Source organism: Topomyia yanbarensis, chromosome 2, assembly GCF_030247195.1.
Source record: "Topomyia yanbarensis strain Yona2022 chromosome 2, ASM3024719v1, whole genome shotgun sequence".
Classification (NCBI taxonomy): Eukaryota; Metazoa; Arthropoda; class Insecta; order Diptera; family Culicidae; genus Topomyia; species Topomyia yanbarensis.
The window spans coordinates 453,218,343-453,234,371 of NC_080671.1; the positions used below are offsets into that span (position 1 = coordinate 453,218,343).

The 16,029-nt window shown below is 37.4% G+C and overlaps 2 protein-coding genes across 3 annotated transcripts in view; one reads left to right on the top strand and one right to left on the bottom strand.

Moving 5' to 3' along the window:
* LOC131685838 (long-chain fatty acid transport protein 4) overlaps nucleotides 1-16,029 on the bottom strand; it is a 75,209-nt gene that overhangs the window by 33,648 nt on the left and 25,532 nt on the right. Inside the window, exon 1 of one of the 2 annotated variants that reach the window (XM_058969824.1) lies at nucleotides 3,021-3,631. The exons of the other annotated variant lie outside the window; for it this stretch is intronic. The gene's annotated coding sequence lies outside the window, so the exon portion shown is untranslated. Of the gene's footprint in view, nucleotides 1-3,020; nucleotides 3,632-16,029 lie in introns of those variants that run through there. 2 annotated transcript variants of the gene reach the window in all.
* The window catches only part of LOC131685839 (uncharacterized), a 36,572-nt gene that overhangs the window by 17,323 nt on the left and 3,220 nt on the right, over nucleotides 1-16,029 (top strand). The gene's annotated exons all lie outside the window — the stretch shown is intronic.

Here is a 16,029-nt window from a genome sequence, read left to right on the forward strand (position 1 = left end):
CGCCAATGATTTTACCTAGCCTTCAACGGACCCGTTAATTTCATCCCTTCTGCTCCTCTGGTCCTTCTGGTGCTATTCTTCTCATAGTGGGCTGTATGTAGTGATGAAGGTGCTCATGATCTTGTGCAGACTTGTTAGACAGGTAATTGGTATGTCCTTGGGGATGAGAATTGTGGTACCACGGGTGATGAAATCCGGCGATAAACGGGGTTCGCGTAACGCCCAATTTCTAAGATACTGTATACCCTCGCATACATCATTGGTTTCGACGGAGACAGCTGACATCTCGTCGATTTCTTCGCCTGGTCATTTCTCCACGCGCCTAAGCCACTGTTGTCCTTCGCGATATTGTACGGGGACCTCCCAAATACTGATTCAAAGCTATAACATCGCTGATATCCGGTAGACCTTCGCTGAAATTGGGCTTCTTGTGGATGATTTGGTCATAGAAGTGTAACGCCTTAGCCGTTTCGATAAAACACTCCATTACTGAATTAGTGTGTTGTGTTTTTTCGTCAGCTGGCAAGCTCCCAGCATGCGAAGCTCAGTATGTGAAATGATAGCGGCAGAGTTGTTCGAGATCCGACTCTCCAATCTCCGCTACCTTGTAGGTAGTTACTTTTCCCGGTAATATTAAAACGGGTTCTAGGTGTAAGTCGGTATCGTAAACATCTTACGGTTGCCACTGTAGTAAGTTCTCCAGGTGAATTGGGAGAACGTTACCATTCATGACCTGAAGTTCACAGGTCAACTTAAAAGAATACTTCAGCTTCGGGATCCTGGGGCGTGACATTGGATCCGTGTCGCGACATTGCGCAATTACTTCATCCACATTAAACACCAAGACGTCTTGAGTACTGTGGTTCTAAATATTAAAAATAATTTTTCTTCCAGTCCCTTGCTTTAAATATACGTTAAGTTTAATAAAAAAAATTTGCCCCCTCACGCAAAACAGGATTGCTACGGCTTTGCACTGGTAGTTTTCCTTACAGGACATTCCATGTGAAGATTCCCTCTCGAGAGTGTGTTGTCTGGTTATATGGAAAGACAACAACAAACGCAAGTCAGTGTTACACTGAAAGTTTTCTGATGGAGGGAATTCGAGTTTTCGGTCGTCCTTACATAGACGACACCATGTTAAGGTTTCTTATCCAATGTAGTAAAGAACTTTAGGCTTACTCGCAGGCGAATTGAACTACTTGTGAGATTAACTTACCTGCTGTTTGTTTTTTGTTTTGTTTTGTATTGTTATTTTTCCCACCCTTCCAATTCTACTTCCCCAAACCTCCTTCTCCTTTCCATCCGCTCAGGAAATGATGAAAACACACGTTTTAGCCTGGACCCAACCACCTGAGCAAAAACACAAACAACAGAAATTCACTGACCTGATTCAAAGATTTCAATAAGTAGAATGATATCCAACTTCAGCGAAACTTGACACACTATTTTGAGACTACACCAATTAGATTTTTACTCACCACGGCGCACTCGTGTTGCTGACTAGAAATGTAGATGGCCAAAGGAGCGAATCTTTGTTAAAACCATAGAGAAACAACCCACTCAACAGATGGTGGGTTGTTTCTCTATGGCAATAAAGAGATGTCTCCAGTACGATGTATGAAAAATATCGAAGCTGAGTATCTTTCCCCTTATTGATATCTTTGCTACTGACCTCCAGAGTATTTCAACAATTAAAATCCATACGTTCAACCGTTAATCGGTGAAACAAAACGTCAATCGAAATTAGTCTTCATTTTTCGAAATATGTTGTATTAAACGATGAACTAGTTTTAATCAACTGGTCTGAATTACAGTTTTTTGTGTCTAAAACGGTAGTGTGTAACGTCAAATGCGTTTGTGGCCAAACAAACAAACTGAGACAAATTTTTCAAGCTTTATGGTATGGTTAGTTTTTCAAGTTCCATGCCGAGGCAGAAACGTTCGTATCCAGACTGATGCTGTCAGCATTAAAACAACAGCACTAGATTCTTGTTTTCAAGAAAAAAAATCATTTCGCTCAAATACTAACTAGACGAAATCAAAAAATCAACTATTTTTAAGTTAAAATTGTAATGAATCGGTTATCCGTGCACGGAAAACCGGTTCATCACAATTTCAACCGAAATAGTAGTTGATTTTTTGGTTTCGTGTAATTGGTATTTGAGCGAACTGATTTTTTGTTAATCTAATAAACTAGGCCTATTACTTTAATGCTGTCAGCCTCAGTCTGGATACGAACGTTTCTAGCTCGGCACAAAACTTGAAAAACTTTCCTGGGTTAAAGCTTGAAAAGCTTGTCTCAGCTTGTAACGTTTGTGTCAGCCTATACACACACTCATTTGATGTTACACTACCGTTTTAGGCACAAACAACTTAAATTTAACTGATTGCATTGTTGATTTAAACTAATTCATCGCTAAATAGAACATATTTGGGAATGATTTTTGTATAGCATCCAGCATAAATACAATTGAATCAGATGCTTTTTTCATTCAAACTTTTTCGAGCAGAAGTAATTTCTGTTTCTCGGATTTCAAAATAGTGAAAGCGGTGTCAGAAAATTTGAACAGACCCAATTGCCGTGAACGGAAAGCTCAATCAACGAATAGTTCAGATCCAAATGACTAATCCAACTCAGTCAAACCATTTGGAATTTAAGCGAGAAATCCAACTGATTCTACCAAAATTCCGGCGAAAATGAAGCAACTAATTCCGACTCGGAATCGACTGTTTCATCCGTTCCGATATTCCAGTCGGCTTTTCTGCTTGATTTATGGATGTGTTAGGTTTTGGAAAGGTTAGAAGGGTTTCCCCTTACACAAATTGTTAATATTAAAATAAAATATTACAGTCTTTTTTATCCAAATAATAAAAATAAATCCAAGTAAGAATTCCATCGAATCTTAATATTTTAAGTGCAGTTTTGAAATAAAATAAATAAATAATTATCAAATTTAAACATGAATTATTCATAGGGAAATTTTCGAGTTCATAATCATTAGAAATTGAGTAATCTGTACCTTCTTATTTGTCTCATAGCGTCTCGTTCTCGTTCGGGCAAAGTTTCTAACTGACCGGATCGTTCGTCACGAAATGAACCTGCTTTTCACGTTGAGTTGCTGAGTGAAGAAGAGGAAATTGCGAAAAATCATCACTTCCACCACTACTCGATGCCTGCTTCGATCCGGCTACTTTTGGTTGACAGGTTATACACTGATTATGATGCAACTTGAGGTCAATGAACTAGCCAGACGATGACGTTTCGACCCACGAATACCTATTTTAGTTGCTACAATTGCGACAATCAACAAGGGTGTTTATTTATTACGTGAGAGACGTTATGCATGAGACCGTGATGCACGCAGGTATCCGCTGTCGAATGTCATTACACACTGTGCTCCACCCCCGGTCGTTTACAAGCTAATCGAAAAACTAAGTACAGTGACTTCGTTACGTTCTGATAATCTCCCAGGCTTCGCTTGCTATGAATAACTAATATCAACTGCATTGTAGTTTTTTTTAGATGAGCACTGTCTACTGTGGTTGAATTTCAAATAGGTATCCAGTTTCACTTTTGCTTTTCACCCCAGAAGTGATCTCAGACAGCGTTCAACAATAGAAAAACTTTTCTCTTTAAGGTTCAAGTTACCTTTTTTGAGCATGTGTTAGTTTTGAACGCTGGGTAGTATGGGTAGGAAAAATTGTGTTCAGCTTTGCCACCGGATTATACATTTAAACCTTTTCAAAACGCTAAAAGAAGAATATCACCCGATTTATCAGATCACAACGATTCAAATCATACAAAATAGCTGCTGGAAAAACTATCGGTTTCGCCAAATGGTGCTTTTGAAAAAGTGGCTGTGATTTTTTGTCACACTACCACACCGTGCTGGGGTACGCAACACAACAGCGCAATGAAAAAACCACAGCCACATTTTCAAAAGCACCATTCAGCTAAGCCGATGGCTTTTCCGGCAGGTATTTTGCATGAATTGAATCGTGATGATCTAATAAATCGACTGATATTCTTCTTTTAGAGTTTTGAAAAGGTTTAAATGGATAATCTGGTGGCAAAGCTGAGCACAATTTTTCTTACGCACACTACCAAGCCTTGAGGTAACTTGAGCCTTAAGGTAGCAAAGCAACCCGCGGCAATCACAATTTATGTTGTTGCTCTTTCGCTTACGCGGTTATTGATTTACCGCGGTAAAGCAAAACAAACCATTAAGACAAAGTTATTTTTCTATGCAAGCACCATAATTCTACGCGGCTTTCACTCTCGGCAAATATTTTCATAATAGTTAAAAACAACTCTAATAAACCTATGCTAAGACTATACGATATACATACAAATAGTCCGACTGTCAAAAAACTGCTCTCAGCTCGTTGCAAATTGACGTTGCATTGAACTCTCATCCGATGGCCTTTCGTCTGTTGTTGATGCGCGGTGAAACACAGTTTCACCTTCAATTTTTTCTCCAATCTGCGCATTTAATACCATGGAATAGTGGTTATAGTTCTTTTTTTTGCGCTCGGCACTAACCTCAAGTGAGGCAACCAAATCTCCGATCAACCTTGCCAACGAGTGGTCCATTGGTATAGTATACATGGTACATTGCTATATGATCGTTTCAACAATCCGGCTAGCGCATTTAGAAAGCAAACGGAAAGACGTACGAAACAGAGTTGTGATATATATTTTTGGCAGCTACTAAAACCGTATAGGATAGAAGCCAAAGCTGAATTGGAGGTTTATAAAAATGAAAATACGCAATCTATTCAATAACTGACCTTGACTAACCCAAGGTGATATCAACTAGCCACTCGACGAACCTAAACTCCAACGATTGGAAAATCACAATTAATTTACCCGTAAACCGGTCATAAACTAATTGATTGTTTCTTTTAATCTAAAAAAAATTGATGATTAACGCAGTCTTCTTAGCTACTTAAACTACTTGATCGGAAGAGTCACGCGATTCTTAGAAAATCACACAAGGGTTAATTGATGTCTGGGAATCGATCAAATCAATTTCCACCCTCTTGTCAGTTCATCAATTCTCGGGATTATGTCTTCCATATAGTATGAATATATACAGTACTAGCTAATACCCATCGCGCATTGCTGCTACTTTCAACGAAATATGAGGAACACAATATTTGTTCCGAAGCGCCATCTGGCGGGCAGATAAGCCCCAACCAAACACGCTTCATAACAAATGCCTACTATGTATAGTTTTTTACGGCAATCGGTTAGGCCGTTTGGGAGTCCATAAATCACATACATACAAACATTGACTTTTATATAGATAGATAGAGAGATAAATAGATGTCACATAAATGTGTAGTCGCTGTAATGCAAAAATGGGCAGACAAATTTATAAAAATCCGTAATAGCAGCTGCAAAGTGTCAAATCCGTATAATGAAGCTTCACTCCTAAATTAGTTACAAAATATTCCAATTTAAATCTGAGTCGAAATTTTTGCTGAAACCAAACCAAAATTCTGAATGAAACTCATTATGGTTTTACTGAATTTATACAGAAGATCATCGCTTCCGAGTACCTCATTTGTAATGCACACAAGAAAGTGCTACCGTCTTCATTCCGTAATGATCAGACTGTGTTTGTATTTGCCAACCACATTAACACTTTTTAGTGTTTGCTTAACTCATAATTAACATATTAAAACCCCGCGATCACCCACTGTGTCACCACCAAGAATGAAACCACCCCGTCTAAGGCAGGTGACACTCCGATGAGAACCGGCACAATGATCTTTACCCTGCCCTTCCCTAACTGCGGCAGTTCAAACTGACACTGCCGGCGGCGGTAATTTAGCACGAAAGAAGGCGTAAATAGCAGCTATCCAATGTGTATGTTTAAGCAGTTGAATTTTGTGGACAGCTAGTACCTGGATTTACATGCCGCAAACGACTCGGGCGTTAATGACGGTGCTTTGCTTCTATTCTGTTCTGGTGGCCTTCGTTTTATGTCTGCACCGCAATTGTTAACGCGCTTTTTAAATGCGACTTTGAATGGGCCGAGTTTGACATCATTCTACATGTTGAAAGATCTGTTGAAAGGCACAATACAAGGTGAATAATGGGTACTATTTTTTCACATTCAGCTCTCTAGGTAAAGTCTAGCCAAGATGAATTTGAAGTATAATACGCCAAATTTCTGTTCGCCTCTCTTATATTGAGATTTTTTACTTTTTGTTTATTTGACACAGCTCAATGCGTTAGCTTAACTGAAACGCAGATCCTTTATGATTTTTACAAAACGTCAAAAAAAATTAAGTTTCAAGGTGCTGTAAGCGCAGCTTGCTGCCGCGTGTTGAGATTCTCTTCATTGGCGGTGAAACAGCTGCGCTATCCGCCGCAACTTGGGGGTCAGTTGGTCCGCGTTCTCTCGCGTTTTCATTCACGTCAATGTTTCTTGCGGTACATGTTTCTTGTGCTTGGCTTGGGTCGCTGTTGTAAATCGGTCTTCGGTGTGGTCACTTTTGCATGGTGTCAGATCCGTAGATTTGGATATTGAGTTTTTATATTTGATCCTCATTGCTGTACCGATTCGATACCTTGGATTTAATTTCACTTTCTCGTGTTGCGTTGAAGATTTGGAACGTTTTTTCGGAAACTTCACTTAAAATTTTGCCTTTTTACATCAGAAAATAATTTTTATTTTTTTGGACTAAGAATTTGTTTTCTTTTTTGAATGGAATTATCAGTTAATGAAACAACATAGTTATGGAAAAGCTCTTCTGTTGATGAGTTAAGTTACTATTCTTTGTGTTATCGTCGCGTCACGTCGTTTTTAGATTTTAGATTATTCTTTACATACAAAAGAACGAACACTGACTCTGATTTATACTGGGCCGATGAGCGGAGAGATCAGTGTATCGGACAAAGAGAGAAGCATGCTAGCATTGCTATGATTTACACCGTTGTTAATCCACACTGAATACGAAAAGTACTGAGCTGTGCTGCATAAACTCGATGACTGGTATATGCGAGAAATCGAAAATATGAGTCCCACATTATGTAAAAGTTGCTTACTTATGATTTTAAAAAAATATTAGATCAACGACATAAACGACAGCTTCCGGCTTACCAAGATATCATGAATAAGGATCTACCTCGAAAACGTAACGAATTTTCTGAGCGGCACTTGGGACTATGACATTTTATCCACGTCCAAACAATATGCTCGATGTCTCGGAAATCCTTGCCACAAACGCAAAGTTTACGCAAAGTGAGAAGAGATATCCCACAAATGGAAAGGAAACCTTGGGCAATACGCGAACTGTATTTGTTCCAAGTTGATAATGATTCGCGGTATAACGGAAACAGTAGTTCTCATTCTTAATTACTGAGAGTATCGTTATTCAATACAACCTTTTGTAAGTTTACCTACCAAGATCAAATTCAAGTGCGAAGAAAAATAAATCCTTTGTTGACATTTAGTATTTCGATACCAAAGGTATCCCCTTCAATTTTTAAAGTTGAATCAGCCTTCAAGTACATGAATGCGAAAATTTTAGCAATCTTTCTATTCACTGGTATAAGCTGAAGTTAAGCTGGATCACACTTCCTTGAAAACTTCTTTCGATTTTCTTCTTCGTGAACTCGATGCCCGGATTTACAGCTTAATTGTAAAGATTTTTGTAGATGCAACGATTTTTGCAAATCGGTAGTTCTGTGACAGCAACCACACCATCATCTGCAATTTATTATGGCGTGAATGAGCTGGCAAGGTATTAATCAATGCTTTACACGAAGGAATGGTAAAGAGACGGGGTTTAAACAAGAGTCTGATGGAAAACCCATGTAGATGATCTGAGAAGTCGCCGTATCGCCACGCTACTATTCTACGAATAGTTGTTTAGAATTGGTATAAGTCCATAACAATGAAGATGTTCCGAGAAAACAATACTTGCTACATATTGGATAAAAGTAAATTTGCCATTTGCTTTTAGAGCGCATGTCAGTTGAATTTATGTTCAAAACATGGCAAGACAATCGTTCGTCCCTTTGCCATGGCAAAATGTAAAATGAGTTTACAATAACAAGCCGTTTGCCTTATCCAAATTGTCTAGGCGTAATAGAATAGCATTTCAATCGGCCGATACGAATTGTGGTCGAAAGATGGTTAACCCGGGTTATGGATAAGAACATTATTTTGCTCAGAAATTCAATGAAGTTTAGTTTAGGTAGCTTTCCGACGGCACGTTGCGCGTAATACCCTGCATATCAACGGAGTTGAAAAGTCTAAAATTGATCCAGAAATCCGGGGTTGTGTTCTAAGAAGCAATTTATGAAATCGAAAGCCATTACTTCATCGTATTGGTTCATATCCTTGTAAAAAGTGCTTTATTGAAAATCCAACACTGTTGTCAGTTTTTTACATTTATTGGCACTGAACATTCTAGATCAATTTGAAGATTTTTTGGAAATACCCCAAAATTTGTTTCACATTCTTTGTCAACAATATTTTAGACTTATCCGATTAGCAAAATCTATTGAGTCCATCGATAATAGGTAATATGTTGCTCAGAAATTCAATAAAGTTAAGCTTTAGGATTCGATAGTATTTGGTGAACGTTTTTGAAAATATCCACATTTTAACCAAAAGATAATATTGGCACAAAACAGATCGCAACGGCATTCCCCCTTCTGCTTCGTGAAACTAAACATCGTATATTCTAGGGTATGGCGTTGGTTTGTACTCCAAATTAACAAGTATCTTCGAACTGTTTAATTTAAATGTGAAGTAAAAAATCCAGATGAATATTATTCAGAACTCTGGCGTATTCCAGCTGAAATTCATCCAATGATTCCGCTTCAATTGAAGCAAGTGCAACAATTATTAAACGTGTTCGAATTACGAATACGTATTATTTCTACTAAACTTCCGTAGACTTCTGAAGAAGTTATGAAAATTCCGTAGATTCCTCACATTAATCCGTAGATCCGTACAAAAGGACATAAATCTGTAGATCTACGGGAAAATCCGCAGGGTTGGCCACCCGGTCGGTATCTGATTGTTTTTTGGTGGTGTTGGTTGTTAGCTTGGAGGCAATTGTTGCTACTTCGCTGTTGCCAATAACAGTTGCTTTAGTATTTGTATTTGTATGTTTTTCTTGTGACGATAGCCTGTTAGCGTATTTGCCTTATATCAGGCCAAGGAAATAAAATGTTTAGCGGTATTGGGCCCGATCGTTGTTGGGTTAGTGTTTGCTGATGGGCGGTCTGCAGTCGGTTTAACCACAACCTAACAGACATAACACTATGAGGAAATTTCTTCAAAAAATATCGATCGGCCAATTTTACTAGAAGACTATAGCTACACCTTTTATACACGGTCCCAACCACTCATTTGCAAAAGGCTTATTTTTCACCAGTGTTCTATCCCCCGTATGCTTGCGCATATATCAGTGTCGCCATAATCTCAAATGCGGCTCCAGACCAAAAGTATATTTAAAATGACCGTTAAAGCAGGCGAAAAATTGTTATGTCTGTTAATTTGTTGTTTAGCATACTGCGGCTGTGCACCGATCTTTGTCTTAACTGATGGAATTTCCTTAGCAGCCTCTACGCAAGGTTTTCCGCACAAAAAAATCCGTTCATAAATTCATGAACAAAAAATAACAATTTCGTGAACTGAGCGATTTACGAAAATCGTGACCAAGTTCGTGAAATTATGGATAATAATCCTCGTATTCATGAAACTATGTCTGTTTAAAAAAAACTATTTCGCGCAAAAATGTATATGGCGTTACATTGCAATTTTTGGTTAGGTTACTATGGTTGTTCCCTGGACATGTTTTGTTTTTGTTATCATTCTTGTTCATGCTTTGGGGATACATTGGTTTGTAGAATATATACTACATATTGATATTATCAACTAAAACAATGGTCATAATTCCAGGAGCTTAGTCGATATATGTTCATGATTTCAAAGTTTTAGTCACAATATTCGAAATTTATATTCACCTTTTCGTGATATTTTATTCACGAGTTTCGTGTTAAATTTTTCTGGCAGAGTAGTGTGTCTTATGTTCATGATTTCAGAATCTCACTCACAATTTCCGTAATTTCTGTTCACGTTGTCGTAATATTTTAGTCACATGTAGAGTGATTTGTGTTCATGATTTCAGGATCTCAGTCGCGTTTTTCACAATTTATATGCACGTTGTCATGATATTTTATTCTTGAGCTCACGTTCGAATGTGACATGTGCAGTAATGTGTCTGTTCATGTAATGTTCATGTTTAATTACTATCAGAATTTTAACTCGGAGTAACGCGACAATGTGACTTGGTTCATAAAACTGTAAATGATTCGCGATATCCTGACCTGGGGATAAACTTCAAGAGAAACATGAATATGTTCTGAAACAAATTAGAATTTCAAACCAAAGCGATTGCTCGAAAAAATGTTGGAACACTTTTATCTCCTTTTATTACTTCTGTAATACTTCACGGGGGAAAATCGCTCAATTTTGATCACATTCACCAGAGAGTGAAATATTCTGGCAAAGTATAATGCTCATCACTGTTCAGACCGCTCACTTATAGCTGTACATTTGGTTTGTTTCCGTGTTTGTGAACGGTTTTGTTAAGTGTAGAATTTTGCTTCTCCTGCTAAAAACAAAGAATCCATGAGCACCAACTATTCTTGCTGTGAAGAATAAGCCGAATAAGTTTTGCTCACCTCCACATCTAACAGTCAAAAAGAGCAAACCATACATGACGGCGACTTCGCCTCGGAAGTAAAGTAAAGTTGTACGTTCGTTCAACGAATTTCATACATACCATGCATACAGTGGCGGATCCAGGGGGAGGGTCCTGGAGATCCGGACCACTCCCCCCCCCCATCCCGAAATTTTTTAATTTTTTTAATAGTTTCTATTTTAAATTCGTTCTAAATTAAAAAAATCATTCCAAACCAGATTCAACCACTAAAACTGATTTTAATTAAATGAGGGTATTGCATATTACATATTGTACAACAAACATTTCAAAATCGAAATTTCGGACCCCCTCCGAAATTTTTTTCTGGATCCGCTCCTGCATGCATACCGGGCGTTGCTGTGATGCTATTGTCAGAATAGGGACTGCTTTTAAAAATACGAACAAGAAAAAATTGTCAGCAAAAATCTGAATAATTACAAATTTAATTACAAATTTGGCTGATTTATTTGGGATTTAAAAATGAAAAAAATGATATGACCCAGTCATTTTTCAATCCGCTATCCGGTTGCGCCATACCCGATGTTGTTTGCAAAAAATGTAGACCTGACGAGTCAATCCAATCTTCTTATTAGTTTCATAGGTAATATTTCGGGCTCTGCTTCGAGAAATGAAAAGGAACTTACACTAATTATTTGCTTCAGACAGGTCAAGAACCTTCACACACCTATAGATTCCTACTTTGTTTTCCAATACAATTAGTGTAAAAGTGTGAAAAATCAAACAGCACGAAACTTGGTCTCTATAAGTAGGTTGCCTTACCTCCTGCTGGCTGTTTTGTCACCGATATTATCAGTCCACCTTTTCATATTAAAACTATTACTGAAAGGAAGTATGATTCTCAGTTAATTTTATACCGACAAGTTGATATAAAATTCTTTATGAATTCTCCATGTAATCATCAAAATATGTCACATAGATTTCAAGTGTATGTTTTACCAGTCAGCAGCGTTTTGTCAGATTTCATATGAAAACTTCTTGAACTTTCACTGATGCAGTGAGTGCCTAAATCGTTATACGTTCGCGGTTTCGTTTCAGCATGTAAATTTTAGCATCAGAAATGTTTTTAAACTGTCCACAGACGATACCATCTCTACTCAAAATTTATGTAGGAAAATGAGAAAAATAGTTATGCTTGCATGCAGTGTTCAATCTCCAACGCAATAACCGAAACGCACGCGTGGTCGTACTAACATCCACATAAGCGATTTATAAACATACCAACGAACTCGCAAATTGACTATCGCGCGAAACCCGAACGACTCATATAAATGTTTTCACAGTCGCAAATATAGAGACATCTTCGCCAATGTATAAAGTTAAGACATTGAGTCGACTGAAACAATTTTTTTTAAATTATGCTATTAAAAAAAACCCATTTTGTAGGACTTGCAGTCCTAAAAATCAGTTACCGAAACGGCGTCCAACTACTTGGTCGTCGTGATTACAAAACTGTTTAAAATAGTTCAAAGTTGGAAATGTAGGAGTTGTCTTTAAACGAATAATACTATTGAAGTTCACGAAGAAATATCTGGTTTGGCAAGCAATGTGTACCTGTGAACTGAAAAATGATATTTTCATTTCAACCTAGACTCTTAACCGTGTACGAGTGTCCGGAAAAACATTAGCTACCTGAAGAAAAACGATTCCCCCGTGTTATTTTGGCTGAATTTGGCATCAAAAGCGACGTCAAACATCGATTTCCGTCATCTCCCCGTTAACCTCATTTCGCAAATCGCCATCTTGAAATTTGAAATGGCGCTAGCCAGCGATATCCGACTTGTCAAACCCCATTCCAAAAATATTTATATTGATAGAGTTATGGAAAATTTTGCTTGACAGGAAGTCGCCATCTTGTATCTCAATATGGCACCACACTGTGATTTTCGTCATCTACTAGTCAACTCCATTCTTAAAACACCCATATTGATAGCGTTATAGAGTGTTTTGCTTAGTAGAAAGTCGCCATCTTGAAAATTTCAAAGCTGCGCCAAATACCGAGTTTCAACATCTACTCGTTTACCCCATTCCGCAAACATATTGGTTAACTTATGTAGAATTTTTCTCAACCGGAAACAGCAATCTTGATTTTCCAAATGGCGCCAAAAATCATTTTTCTGTTTTTATCTACTCAACAACCGCATTTCGAAAATACCCATATTGATAGGGTTATGAAGAATTTTGTTAAATCGGCCATATTGAATTTCAAAACTGCACCGAATAGCAACATCCCTCATCTACTCGTCAACCCCACTCCAAACATATCCGTATTGATAGGGTTATGGAGAAGTTTGCTTAACTAGAAGTCGCCATCATGAATTCCTAACTAGCGCCTTATCGAGATTTTGTTAACTTTATGTCGAAAACACCAAAGTTGATAGGGTTATTGTTTTGTCTTAATCGAAAGTTTCCATCTTTAATACCAAAATGGTGAAACATCGATTTTCGTTGTCTAATCATTAACCCTATTCGGAAAATATCCATATTGATTTACTTATGCAGTTTTGCTGAACTGAAAGTCGCCATCTTGAATTTCAATATGGCGCCAAACATTTATCTTTTTCATTTAACCAACAATTGATAGGATTATAAAGTAACATTTTTATTGAAAACCTTCATCTTGAACTACAAAATGGTGCAAATCCTCGATTTCCGTCATCTACTCGTCAACCGCATTCCGAAAATACCCATATTGAAAATTTTACTTAACCGGAAATCGCCATCTTGATTTCAAAATAGCGCCAAACATCTACTCAACACACGCATTCCGAAAAAGTCCATATTGATAGGATTATGAAGTACTATTTCAACGTCCAACAGAGAAAGCATGGAAAAGCGGCCATCTTGGAAAACGAAAAAGCAGGTTTTTCTCACACCGTTGGAAAAATCTTTATGAAAATCAATCAGCTATACTCTATCAATGCCCTGAATATGTTGATTCATTTTCATGGAGATTTTTCCAACGGTGTGAGAAAAACCAGTTTTTTCGTTTTCCAAGATGGCCAAGAACCTTAACCGAAATTCTCCATCTCGAACTTCAAAGCGGTGCAAAACATCGATTTTCTTCATCTACTCGCTAACTCCATTCCAAAAATACCCATATTGAGGGTTAAGGAGAATTTTGCCTAACCGGGAGTCACCATCTTGAATTTTAAAACTGAACCGAATAGCGCTATCCGTCATCTACTCGCCAACCCCAATCCGAATATACCCATATTAATAGGGTTAAGGAGAAATTTGCTGAATCGAAAGCTACCATCTTGAAATTCAAAACAGTGCCAAATATGGACTATACTGGATTCCGTAATCGACTCGTCAACCCCATTTCGAAAATACCCATATCAGGGTTATAAAGTATTTTAGCTAAACCGATGTCGCCATCTTAAATTTCGAAATTGAGCCAAGCATTTTCATAATCTACCCATCAACCACACTTCGAAAATATTCATATTGATCATGATCTCATCATCTCGAATTTCAATATAGCGTCAAACAGCGATTGTCATGATCTACTCATCCATGACATTCAGAAAACACTTACATTAATAGGATATAGGATATTTTGTTTAATCGGAAGTCGCAATCTTGAAATTCAAAATGGCGCCAAACATTGATTTCCGTCATCTACTTGTCAACCCTGTTCCGAAAATACCCGTATTGATAGGGGAACGGAGTATTTTCCAAACCGGATGTTGAATTTCGAAATGGCGCCAAACGTCAATTTCCATCATCTATTCATCAACTCCATTCCAAATAATTATAGAGTATTTGCTTAACCGGATGTCGCCATCTTGATTTTCAAAATGGCACCAAGCATCAATTTGCGTATTCTATGCATCAAAAATACCCATAACGATAACAATAATATTTTAACCGGAAGTCGTCAGCTTGGTTTTCAAAACGATTTCTGTCATCTACTTGTCAATCCTGCTATAAAAACATTCATAGGGGTACACAGTATTTTTCCAAAGCGGTAGACGCCATCTTGAATTTCAAAATGACGCCAAACATTAATTTCCGTCATTTACTCATCAGCCTCATTCTGAAAATACTCATATTGATAGGGTTATGGGGAATGATGCTTTACCGGAAGTTGCCACCTTGATTTTCAAAATGGTACCAAACATCGATTTCCGTCATCGACTCATCAATAGCAATCCGATATTACTCATATTGTTAAGGGTATGAAGAATTTTCAACCGGAAGTCGCCATCTTACAGTTCAAAATGGCGGCAATACTCATGTTGATAGTTATATAAAATGTTTGTAAACCGAAAATCGCCATCCTGATTTTGAAAATTTCGCCAAACATCGATTTCCTTCATCCACTCGACAGGGGAGGATCCAGAAAAAAAAATTCGGGAAGGGTCTGAAATTTTGGGTTTTGAAATGAATATTGATCAATTGTAATATGTAATAACCTTAATGAAAATCAGTGAAAAATTTTGTTTGAGTGCGTTGGAGTTTGAAAAAAATTTAAAATTGAAACAAATTCAAAAAAAATTCAGTGGGTTGAAATTTTTTGATGAGATGAGGGTCCGGACCCCCAGGAGCTCCCCCTGGATCCGCCACTGCTACTCGATAACCCCATTCCGAAAATACTCATATTGTTAAAGTTATGGAGTAATTTTGGTAAACTGGAGCAAGGATACGCGATGGGAAGAAATTTCTTCATTTTGAAGACACTTGAAATAAAGTAAAAACTTTTACATTTTGACAAATTTTTCCAGAACTCAAAGTGCAAGCAGAATTCTGAAAGAAAAAAAATAACAGCCGATTGCAAGCCCTGCAAGCCAGCTGGTCATTGAAAACATTTTTATTAAACGTGAAGACATAAGAAAACTATATCCAGTTCCGCTGAATCATAATTCAACGGAAAATGTGACAAATTTTACAAAAATTGCGATATTTCGCTTTATTACAAGCTTTAGTTGATAAAATAAAAATATAAAATACGAGCAACTTTTTCAAACTCGATTTTGCATTAGCTTAGTGTATTTAGTATCTTATGAAATGTTGCCGTTGATGCTCGGTAAAGTTTTCAATAGGACCAAAGAGCATCAGGTGATATGTCTATTTCTGCTCAGGACATATTTGAAATGCTGAGCATTTTCCATAATTTGAACACCTTTCGGAAATAATAATCGTTAAGCTAGAATTTCTTAATAACATCACATACGGCACATAGCTATGCGCACTAAAAAGTAGCCGATGAGGAATTTTGGCCATAACGACTCAATTGGTTTTGAAATGTATTGTTACATTTCTGCTGAT